Consider the following 12,206-nt stretch of genomic DNA (forward strand, 5'->3'; position numbering starts at 1 on the left):
AGCTGGCGGAAGGCGTCTGGTGTGTTTTGTGACAGAAGAGTCTCTGCTAAGACGAAGGGCAAAGTTTACAAAACAGTGGTGAGGCCGGCCATGATGTACGGATTACAGACGGTGGCACTGAAGAAACAACAGGAAGCAGAACTGGAGGTAGCAGAAATTGAGATGTTGAGGTTCTCGCTCGGAATGAGTAGGTTGGATAGGATTAGAAATGAGCTCATTCGAGGGACAGCCAAAGTTGGATGTTTTGGAGATAAGATTCGAGAGAGCAGACTTCGATGGTTTGGACATGTTGAGAGGCGAGAGAGTGATTATATTGGTGGAAGGTTGCTGAGGATGGAGCTGCCAGACAAAAGAGCGAGAGGAAGACCAAAAAGAAGGTTTATGGATGTGGTGAGGGAAGACATGAGGGCAGTTGAGGTTAGAGAGGAAGATGCAGGAGATAGGCTAAGATGGAAAAAGATGACACGCTGTGGCGACCCCTAACAGGACAAGCCGAAAGGAAAAGAAGAAGACTTGTGAAGGTTCCCGTGTGTCTAATGCAACTGTCACACATTGTAGCTATGTAATTTCCAAGAGTATGTACCTTCTCCAAACAAGTGAAAAAAATGTATTTCCTGGGAAAGAACTATTTACTAGCATGAATAAATAAAGGCATAGTTTCATTAAAAAATCTAATGGAACATACTGCACATTTTTTATATTAGTATGCATCATATGATGTTAATTTTGCATGATAAGTTAAAGCAACAAAAGAGAGCCGAGCTGTTCGAGAGCCGAATGAGCCGGATCTTTTGAGTGAGCTGATCCAAAAGAGTCGGTTCTCCAGAAAGAGCAGGATTTTCCATCACTACTTTAACTCCAAATAATACCCGGTGTGGACCTTTAAAACTGCCGAGTCCACAAGTAGTTACATTACCCAGACAGAGTTTAAATGAATCAGGGGTCAAGTGCTGATACTCAGGGAATTCATAAGAAGGGGCAAGTGGGTGAGAAAAGGTAGGACGGAGAAGTAGAGTCCAAAAAACAATCCAAAAATCAGTGTACCGCATCATTTAGACAACTAAGACATTCTCAGGCTTTGTTTACATTTCTAAAGAAGTTCTAAGGTTTGCACGAACTTCAGGTAATGACGCACACACGTACACGGTACAGAGCGTATCTCACCCCATCTTTCTCATTGGTCTCCTTTGTTCACTGAAAATAATTATGAAATGTTAGTGTCAGCTGTCTACACATTCTTTCTTAGTCACTTCTCTTACCCCACATTGCTCTGTTTTTTGAACGTATATCTAACATCCAGATTCTCTCCCTCCCCCCTTCTTATGTTTTCCCATTTAATGTCCTGTTCATTTAAAATTTCTGCTTTATTCATTTGCATGTACTTCTGTATTTTTTTTCGTTTTTTTATTTTTATAAATATGTTATGCCACCAAGTGGCCCTCTCTTTCTTAATGTACCCGAAACACACTCTAGTTTTATTTCTGGACATGTGGCTCCTTCCCTCATTCTTTCACATAGAATTATCATTTCCCAGTGCTCTTAATGCTTTGAGAACTACTCTGCAGAACTATCATCATCATTTTTATTTTTTTTCAGTTTTTATTTTTTATTTTTTTTAAGAAAAAGTATACATAAAGGAAAAGCATCAGGCCCACTTTTCAAATCGCATTAAGTGACTTTGATCTGAAGAACTTCATATACTTATCACAAACGGGGCTCGAGGGCGGACTCAAATGCACGACTCAAGAGGCAGGCAGGTAGTACAAAGGAGGTCTTTATTTGTTCCGAGGTTGGTTACCAGCAAGTCAGTCCAAACGAACAGAAGTACTAGTAGCGGCAGGCTTACAAGGGTGGTCAGGGGACAGGCGAGGGTCCGCACACAGAAGGCAGAAGTCAGGCAAACGGAAGTACGGGAATGAGGCATCAAAGGCAAGGATCTGGCGGAGGACTAGTCGTCCCCTGGGTCCTATATAAACTGAGTCATTAGGGTTCATGAGGTGCAGGTGTGTCAGTGCTGATTGCCTGGCTGGGCGCCAGGAGCACGACAGTACTCCCCCTTAACGGCTCGCTCTGGACGGCCCAGGAGCGTCAGGATGAGCTGCGTGAAAGTCCCTGATGAGAGAGGGGTCTACGATGAAACGAAAGGGGATCCGGGAGCGCTCCTCCGTTCCATATCCCTCCCAGTCCACTAGATACTGGACCCCCCTTCCTCTGCGGCTAGAGGACAGCAACTGGTGCACCGTATACACCGGGCCGCTGTCCACCATGCGGGGGGGCCGGGGGGACTTGGCCAGAGGAACCAGTGGAGATGGACGGGTTGGACACAGTCTGCTGATGTGGAAAGTCGGGTGCACCCTCATCGACCTAGGTAATTTGATCGACACGGCAAGAGGTTTAACAATCTTGGTGATTGGAAATGGGCCAACGAACCTGGGAGCGAGTTAGCGCGATTCCATCCGCAGCGGCAGGTCCTTGGCGAAGAGCCACACCCGCTGTCCCACCTTGAATTCTGGTGCAACTCTCCTCTTGGGGTCCGCTGCGGACTTGTAGACGCTGTCCATGCGCAGGAGCGTCCTCCGAGTTGCCTTCCAGGTCCGTTTGCAGCGTTGTACCACAGCTAGGACCAACGGCACCGCAGAGTCCGTGGCTAATGAAGGAAACAGAGAGGGAGGGTATCCGTCTACGACGCGGAGCGGAGCCATACCTGTCGAAGTGGAGGGTAGAGAATTGTGGGCGTACTCTACCCATTTGAGGTGCTGACTCCACATGGTCTGGTCCCTGGATGCCAAGCATCGAAGTCCGGTTTCCAAGTCTTGATTGACCCTCTCCGTCTGGCTGTTGGACTCTGGGTGATGGCCTGATGTTAGACTTGCCGAGGCGTCAAAGAGGGTGCAGAATTCCTTCAAAAAACGGGCGACGAATTGCGGACCTCTGTCTGAGACAATGTCCCGGGGGAACCCGTGGTAGCGGACCACCTCGTCTAATAACAGTTGGGCTGTCTGCTTGGCCGAAGGGATCTTCGGGACTGGCACGAAGTGGACCATCTTAGAGAAACGGTCCACTATAGACAGCACCACAATCTTCCCTTGTGAGGGTGGTAGGCCGGTGACGAAGTCCAGTGCTATGTGCGACCACGGGCAGGACGGGATGGACAGAGGCTGCAACTCTCCAACCGGCCGTAGGTGAGACGTCTTATTGGCTGCAAACACCGGGCAGGCGTTGATAAATTCCCCCACGTCCTTACTAAGGTTGGGCCACCAGAATCTCTGTTCGACTACCGAACGAGTCTTTGCCATGCCCGGGTGGCAGACCGTCTTGTTGGTATGGGGCCAGGTGATGACGTCCCCCCTCAGCGACGGTGCGACGAAGAGGTGGTCAGACGGACAACCCCGCGGGAGGCGGTGTCTCCTTCAGGGCCTCCTTTACCCGCGACTTGACCCCCCAGGTGAAGCCAGACACGAAGCACGCCTCTGGTAGGATGGAGGCGACTGCCGATTCAGCGCGCTCCCCCTCGTGGATCTGTGAGAGGGCGTCCGGCTTGCCGTTCTTGGAGCCTGGGCGGAAGGACAGAGTAAAATGGAAGCGGGTGAAGTATAAGGCCCACCTGGCCTGGCAGGCATTCAGCCGCTTCGCGGTCCTCAGGTACTCGAGGTTCTTGTGGTCGGTGAGGACCACAAACAGGACTTGTGAGGCCTCCAGCCAGTAACGCCACTCCTCCATTGCCGTCTTGACCGTCAACAGCTCTCGGTCTCCAATGTCGTAGTTTCGTTCGGCTAGGGACAACTTCTTTGACAAGAAGGCGCACGGGTGGATCCTTGCATCCTTGGGACTCCTCTGTGATAGGATGGCTCCGATCCCCGAGTCTGACGCGTCGACCTCCACCACGAACTGACGCTCTGGGTCCGGCACGATGAGGATGGCTGGGCGCCAGGAGCATGACAATACTGCAATAAAGTGTTGCAACTGACTGATCCACTGGCCATATCTGCATTGAGTATTTGCCAGAATAGGCAGTATGACACACTTTGGTCCTTGAAAGACAAAGCAGTTCACCTTTGAGTTCCGCAGTCTAGTATGTGTAAGTGTTGTCTTTAGAAATTATCTTGTATAACAATGCTTTCTTTCAAAATGTTTTAAAGGGAATAATTCAGGTAGTAACAGTAACTCACAGCTTTCTGCAAGTTTTTGCTTGTACCAAACGATGATCCATGAAGTAGTCGTTGAAACAGGAGTGTCGACCTGAGAGGAGTCAGGAGTTCAACAACATAATTTGCTTAATGTCGTTTTTAGCCATGAATATGTAAAAACGTCTCACAACTCCAATAGTAGTAGACATGCATTGCAAAGTTAGGAATGGCGAACAATCAACTAGTTTGTGCAAATGTGGATTGAGATGTATTTTTTCATAATTGCTGTAATTACAACTTCACTACTGTGTTAGTAATAGATGGCATGTTTCCATTTAGGTTCAAATTTGAGTGTCATCACTGCAGTGGCAGCATCATATTGAGGCATTCATGTGCACTGGCCCCCTCCAGAATTTCTTGCACAACTAACAAAACAAAACAAAACAGGATAAGTGATATTGAGAACAAATGGATGGATGGCTAATGCATTTGATTTTGAAGCGCCTTTCAAGTCACTCATGGTCACCGTTCAAATATAGTCAAAGGAGTCAATACAACAAAAATAACAGAACCTAAAACAGCAAGTGATATGTCAAATGATCTGGGAAATATTAAAATGAATAGGCAGTCCAGAATAAATTTGTTTGAGTTTGGATTCAAAGAGGGTTGATGAATTTGTGGGATTATGGGATATTCTACAACTACTACTACTCCTAAATAAAGCAGAAACATAATGTATAATAATAACAATTTATCATGAAATTACTACTCATAATTATTGTGGATGATTATCTATGAAGGAAGCATGGTTCACTCAGATTGTAAAGTGTTGGCTGTGTTCAGAGGACCGGGGTTCGATCCCGGCCCCGCCTGTGTGGAGTTTGCATGTTCTGCCCGTGCCTGCGTGGATTTTCTCCGGGCACTCCGGTTTCCTACCACATCCCAAAAACATGCAGCATTAATTAGACACTCTAAATTGCCCCTGGGTGTGATTGTGAGTGCAACTCTTTGTCTCTATGTGCCCTGCGATTGTCTGGCAACCAATTCAGGGTGTACCCAGGCTCCTGCCCGTTGACAGCTGGGATAGGCTGCAGCACTCCCGCGACCCTCGTGAGGATAAGCGGCTAAGAAAATGGATGGATGAATGGATGGATGTTGATAAAGTACGTAATGGCGATGGTGATGACGATGATAAAAATTACTATCTTAGTATTATTAGTGGTAGTAGTAATACTGGTAAAAGGAGTATCATTGTATTCTTATAACATTAGGTACCAAAATCCTTATAATAGTGAGAACTCTTCAGCAGAATTACTGTGAATATTCTGTATTCACTAACCATAGTAAAGTGGTGCCTTGACTTTTGGCATTAATTAATTGCATGACCACGCTTGTATGTCAAATCAACATTCCTCATTGAAATGAATGGAAAGGCTGGTAATCTGTTTCACACCCCCAAGAAAAACACAATATTTTGTTTTTAATGAGGAAAAACAAAACTGAATTGTAAAATATGAAAACATAATCAAAGTAAATGTCTCTTAACTGTCCATCCAACCATTTTCTGTACCGCTTATCCTCACAAGGTTTGTGGGTGGACTAGAGTCTATCCCAGCTTACTCTGGGCAAGAGGCAAGGAACAGTGTGAAGTGGTCTCCCACCAGTCACAGAGCACCAAGAAACAAAGAACCATTTGCACTCACATTCACGCTTACAGGCAACTTAGTCTTCAGTAAAACCTACCGTGCTTGTTTTTGGGATGTGGTAGGAAACCAGAATCCCCGGGGAAAATCCTGGCACGCACGGGGAGAACATGCAAAAAGTAAACAATTGAGGTGAGGTTTACACCCAAGTTCTCAGAACTGTGAGGCAGATGTCCTAACCAGTTGAATACCGTGCCACCACACTAATAAACTGCTTTTCTAAAATGTAATTAATCAGAAAGTTACGAGCTCACTAGTATATTCATGTGTTAGTCAGGGTCTTCTCAACTGCCGATCGTTCTTTAGCTGAAGTCACGTTCCAAAAAACGTGGACTGCAGCACTCTCATTTGCTCAAGCAAAACGTGCCTATCCCTTGATGTTTATGTCGCGTAAGAGAACCCACAATTGAACGTTCCGTGTGGCTCACAGGAAGCATCTAGTAGCTTGTGAACCCAAACAATGTTTATCCGAAATATCTTTTTGTAAACGGATATTTTCGTGAACCAAGGTTTCACTAGTAATGCTTAGAGTTGTCCCATATTTTTTTTCCTTCACTGAAGCACTAATATCCATAGGTTGGGGCACTTATTATAAGTTGTGGAATACCCATAGGTTGGGGCACTTCGTGGTACCACAGAACAATTAGTTTACTTTTGTTTTTAAAGGTGTATTAAAAGGTACTTTAAATTTCACCATGGAGTGTTGACATTTTAAAAGAGAGCATTGGTATTATACATTTAAATCTTTAACTACTTCAAAAATTAATTTGTTAAGTTTACCATTTTACTAATTGATTTGTCAACAAATTAAAATTTAGTTTGATCAAGATGTGTTAAAATGAAGTCATGCAGATTTAATAAGTTTTGGATTTCAGACACCATATAAATATTTGTAAATAAATGGAAGACTCATTGATTTAGATTTAAGGTCATCTTAACAGCCACCTGCAGTAAACTGTCAAAGCATATTATGAAATCAAATTTCCATCATTCCTGTTTTTAACATATAGTAGCATAATATAAATAAATATAATAAAGTATAACGGTATCACCATCTTGACTGTTCTTGCAGAAGATTTTCTTTATGAAAAGACCTCTCTAAAGGTGTGAACATTGGCATGTATCCCATAGTTCTGGATTTAAAAACATAACATGTCTACTGAAAAAAAATCCACATGAAAAGAGAGGTAAATTTAGGCTTGTTTTCTTTTAAAATGTTTGATTTTCAATTACTGTCTGCTCAATGTTGTATTTATTGCAGCACTAATGCCGCTAGGGTCTTTAAAAAGAGTTCACATGGATGACGTGACACAGGTGTATGCTTTTATAGCAGGGGTTGGGAACCTGTGGCTCGCGAGCCATCCCTGGCTCTTTTGGTGGTTGCATATGGCTTGCGGAGCCCTCATGACGACAGACTGTAGATGTGATTTCTGTCGTACAGAGAAGGTTTGTCCTAGTGGGGTTGTTGTAGTTAGGTGTGGGAGGCAACGGAAATAACATAGAGACAGTTTGGCCTAGTGGGGTTGCCGTAGTTTTTGCGTGGTAGTCGATGTCCAGCGGTGCAAAAGGGTCCAACGGTGATCGTGTCGGAAAAACTAATTATGAAAACGGTTTTGACAAAGGTTGCTCAGAGCAAAAAAACATGAGGAATACCGAAGTTTTCAACAAGAATGGACAGCCTTTGAGAGGGGGGTTTCTGCTGTGTGTTTAAATTCACAGATAGGGAGTATGCCAAAGCATTTATTTTCGACCTTGCCAATAAACATTTTGCCAACTTTGCATAAAGACAAGATAATCACACAAATAAAAGACATGGCTTTGTCGGTAAGAACTGTTCACCATTGTACCGGCATGATGGCAAATCAAATTGAATAACGGTCACGATAAACGAATAGAAGTCTCAATGCCTTCGTGACGATGTATGAAACAAACTCCAAAGCCATCATTAATGGTAAGAAGTACTTTTGTCATCATTGGTGAGCAACAGTGTAACAATGTTATTTAAAATAATTCAGAGACTTATTGGACTTTGAAAGTGTTGGTATTACATAAATGTGCAAATACACCTGTACTTAGTTTTTAAAATACTGTATGTGTCACGTCCCATCGGAAACGAGAGTAGGACCCAAATGCAGGAAAGGGTCGGAATACGCAAGGTAGTTCAAGAAGAGACACGTTTATTGTATGCAGAGGTCGGGGATCGAGCAGGCAGTCCGGTGCAGCAGCGGTAGTTGGGACGTCGAGCGACGAGAACAGATGAGCGAACAGGCAGGAGTCGGTACACGGGGAAACAATCAACGCAGCCAGAAGTGTCAAGGAGTCAGGCTTACAGGGTTGGTCGGAGAACGGACGAAGGTCGGTACGCACAGGTTCAGTCAGGAATACGAGAGTGCTGGAACGGGACATAAAGCTCAACGAACTGGCGGAGGACCAGTCGTCACCGGGTCCTATATATACGGGGGATGATCAGGCCGCATGAGGCACAGGTGTGTGCCTCCCAATCAGCGCAGCCGCACAGCTCGTGCTGAAGCGGCAGGATCATGACAGTATGGCTCTTTTGAAATTACAATTTTAAATATTTGGCCTTTATGGCTCTCTCAGTCGAAAAGGTTCCCGACCCCTGTTTTATAGGCTTACTGTATGGTGGAGACATCGTATTTTTGGCAGATTTTGATGTGCACGGATGCCTAGCGCCGTGTTTGTCCTATTTGAAGTGATAACACCTTAATAGCAGTGATTTTTCAGGATATAAAATTTATGATTGATCATTATTTTGAGGCAGTAGCAGTTGTGTTTATGTGAGAGTGCAAAGATATGTGACAGCAATATCAGGTGTAAAACCAACTTCAAGAAAGTGGTCTTTAGAAACTCGAGCTGTTTATTTTTTTTCCCTGACAAGTTGTTATTTTGGAGGTGCAAGTATTCCACCCAACAGTGATCATATATAAAATAGACGTAAATAGTGCCACTTTATACGATAGTACAAAGTATGAAAGGTGGGGAGATTTAAAACAAAAAGCAGATCACAGACGAATGAATCGCTCTTCAGTTACTCAGTATACTAGTCCACCATTTTACTGAACAAATCACTCAATTCACTTAAGTCCCTCCCCCTCACGCTGGCTGCTCATTGGTTATTCGCTGAAGTGAGTGACAACGCCGGCAAGTCGCAAATCGCATGGCAGTACATTTAATGCAGTTCCGCCCCCACCAACACGCTTGTTGCACATTGGTCATTTGCCGAAGATTTAAAAGTCACAAACACTTCAACAGTTCTGTTTTTGCTCCGAGGCGACTCGCTCGCATCCCAGTGGTGGCCAGGTGAAAAGAACAAATCATTTCATAAACTGATTCGGGTCACTTCATTCATGAAAAAGATTCATTCTTCTTAACGAATCTTTCGGGAAAGAACCAAACACAATCTGGACTGAGAGCCGTTTTCCCCGCAGCAAACACATCACGAGAAACAAGACAAACCCTGAGAGGATGAATGCTTTGGCATCACAAAGACAGAGAATAGGCACAGTATGCTACTTTTTACATTCAAACTTTAAATCTGTCCCTCTTTGGCTGAGGCCCAAACTCGTCAGTGATGCATATAAAATGCATCTTTAAGCTGGATTCATTCCCACAAGGCGTTTTTGTCTTTTAGATCTGATCAATCTGAGTATGTATTGTTAGAAGACCTCCTTTGAGTGAGAACAGAAGCAAGCTGGCTGCCGTGGAAACAAAAAGGCCTTGCAGGGCAAAGCCTGCGCACTAAGTCACACCTGTTCCTCTTTTGCAAGGTAAAATGACCTTTCAGTACCCAATATGACTTTGTTGTTCGTGTCCTCTCGTGTTCCCTGTCACCTCCTTCTTCTCTGTTTTGTCTCAGATCCACAGGTGGCAAACAGCTGGCCACAGAGAAGCAAACGATGTTAGGAAATGATGTTAACAAGCGTCTGCCAGATAAAATGGCAAGACAAAAACCAAACAAGCAAACATGTTGAAAAATAGTTTACGGCTTTGGAGAAAAACTCTATTAAAGTCATTTCAGAAAGCAGCAAAAGGAAAATAAATCCTTGAATGATAACATTCTCAAAAGCCTTCTCTAACTTTATTCCTTTTGGGCGGAGATAAAAATGATCAAGAACAAGGACTAGATCTGAACTTGAACATCAAACCGAACGGCTAAAAGCACTGTGCCACAGTATCTGTACAGAATGTACAATTCCAAAGAGTAGGCGTTTATACAGTATATGAGGAAATATTTGTGAGTGGGGATTGTCAAGGATGTGTGTGTGTGTGTGTGCGTGCGCAGGTGGCATGGTTGAGGGGCAAAGGTTAATTTCGCCCTGCAGTGAAGAGCCCTTGATCAAGAGCAGACTGATCCCTGTTTAATTACCTTCCGTCTACATTTGAGCAGTTCACACTGGGTCATGTGTGTGCATCACTGAGCGTGTTGGGAATGGATGATTTTGGCTTCTGGGGCACACACTGACAGAGTCAGATGGGAAGATGAGCCATGTCTTAAGTTTACATTAAGATGCGTAAGGGCTGGTTTGTTTTGTGAGTGCTTGTTGTTTGTTAGTGCAATCCTGGTGGAGAAGTGTGATGGGTTGTTTGTGCATTGAGGATGTCGAGTGGAAATGAGGAGTTTAAAAAGTTGGAAAGTTGTGGTGTGAAATGAGTGACATTTTTTACCTCGCCCTGTACATGACACATTCCCTCTTGCTGTCCAATTTTAAAATTTGTCTTAAAAGCCGTTTTTATTACTTGGCTTTGAATACAGTGCTAAGTTCTGCCCTTGTTTTAGTGTCTTGTTTTGTTTTTTTAAACGTTTTTTAGATTTCGTTAGTTTTTGTGGTTATGTTTTATGTTTGTCTTTTATTATACTGTACACTGCACTGTTTCTGTACTTGTCGTCCATTTCATTGTGATCTATAAATAAAATTGATTTCAGTTGAATGTTAACATTTGAAAGCATTTATTTGTGTGACTTAGTTCATCTTTCTACTTTCTTTTTCCCTTTATTTCAGCCAAGAAAAAAAATAACCGAGATTTTACCTGGTTTCATTGAATAAAATTAAATTTAAATTGAAAACATATACAAACAGATTAGTGGCAATTTTAGCGCAATAGGAATCTGGCTTCCGGCTGCTGTGATTGGCTGGTACACTGTCCAGGGTGTACCCGGCCAGCCTGGTGCCAGAAGTTTAACTCAGCAGTTGATCAGTAAGGACCATACAGGTTCTGCTGGAGAAAAATGTCAAAATGGCAATCAGTTGTTAGAAAGATGCTATTCTGCTTCTTGGCTACTGTTGAGGTACTCTTGAGCAAGGTACTGTGCCTACCCTCCCTCACTCAGTTAAAGTGATGCAGCACTGTTTTCACGCAACTTTCACTCTGACATCGCTTTTCTCGCATCTGCTAGTGTGAGATATGCTTCTTTGTATACTGTGCAACGAAAACTACACAGCAGAATCCGAGTAATTCTCCTTGAGAGATTATAATGAGATATGATCCTTCCATTTTCTTGATGATGTCATTTTGAGCCCAAAAAAGGTTCGTCAGCATACTCGGCTGATTGTATGCAGTGAAATTTCGCACCAATTTACTGAATTATTAGGCTGAATAGCAGGCACAGTGATAAAAAAGCCGCAAAACTCAATTTGTGTAGTTCCAAATTCTCATTAAACGCAACACAACTTTCACACACAGACACGCGCGCACACACACGCGCGCACACACACACACTATGTTAAAAGCTCTGCTCTGTGTGTTTTGAGTGACTGTGTGGCTGTTGGCAGAATGGAAATAATGTTAATTAAATTAAGCCTAATGAAACATTTGACTGCAGCAATTGGTAAGCGCCCGCTCGGATGAGAATGCTACCAGAATTAAATGACTGCCAAACTACGTGCAGTGTCACACACACACACACACACACACACACACACACACCACACACACACACACACACACACACACACACACACACACACACACGCCCCATGGGCGGCACATTTGCTGCGGAGCGCATATGACAGCGAATTCTGATTTTCATTCAAGAACAAGCACAAGGCTGGGCGCTGACTCATACACTACAATACAGCTTCTGATTGGCCACCCATAGCATCATATCCTACAGTACTTAAAATTTAAAGGATCCATATGAACACAATGAGGAAAAGCATTATTGTAACAATCAAATACACGACATACAGTGTATGTACATTATCTATATCAATACCTTGTGAAAGTATCCGGCCCCCTTGAACTTTTCAACCTTTCTCCACATTTCAGGCTTCAAACAGAAAAAAGATATTGAATAAAATGTTTTTGTCAAGAATCAACAAAAAGTAGGACACAATTGTGAAGTGGAACAAAATTT

The 12,206-nt window shown here is 43.6% G+C and overlaps 1 protein-coding gene and 1 long non-coding RNA gene across 7 annotated transcripts in view; both read left to right on the forward strand.

Annotated features, from left to right (window-relative positions):
• Positions 1-12,206, forward strand: part of LOC133501824 (uncharacterized) — a 161,621-nt gene that overhangs the window by 54,017 nt on the left and 95,398 nt on the right. The window lies entirely within an intron of this gene.
• On the forward strand, positions 6,952-10,707 carry LOC133501828 (uncharacterized). The gene is made up of 3 exons (XR_009795296.1): positions 6,952-9,355; positions 9,483-9,618; positions 9,708-10,707. It is a non-coding gene; the product is annotated as an uncharacterized LOC133501828 (long non-coding RNA).

This window comes from Syngnathoides biaculeatus, chromosome 6 (assembly GCF_019802595.1).
Source record: "Syngnathoides biaculeatus isolate LvHL_M chromosome 6, ASM1980259v1, whole genome shotgun sequence".
NCBI lineage: Eukaryota > Metazoa > Chordata > Actinopteri > Syngnathiformes > Syngnathidae > Syngnathoides > Syngnathoides biaculeatus.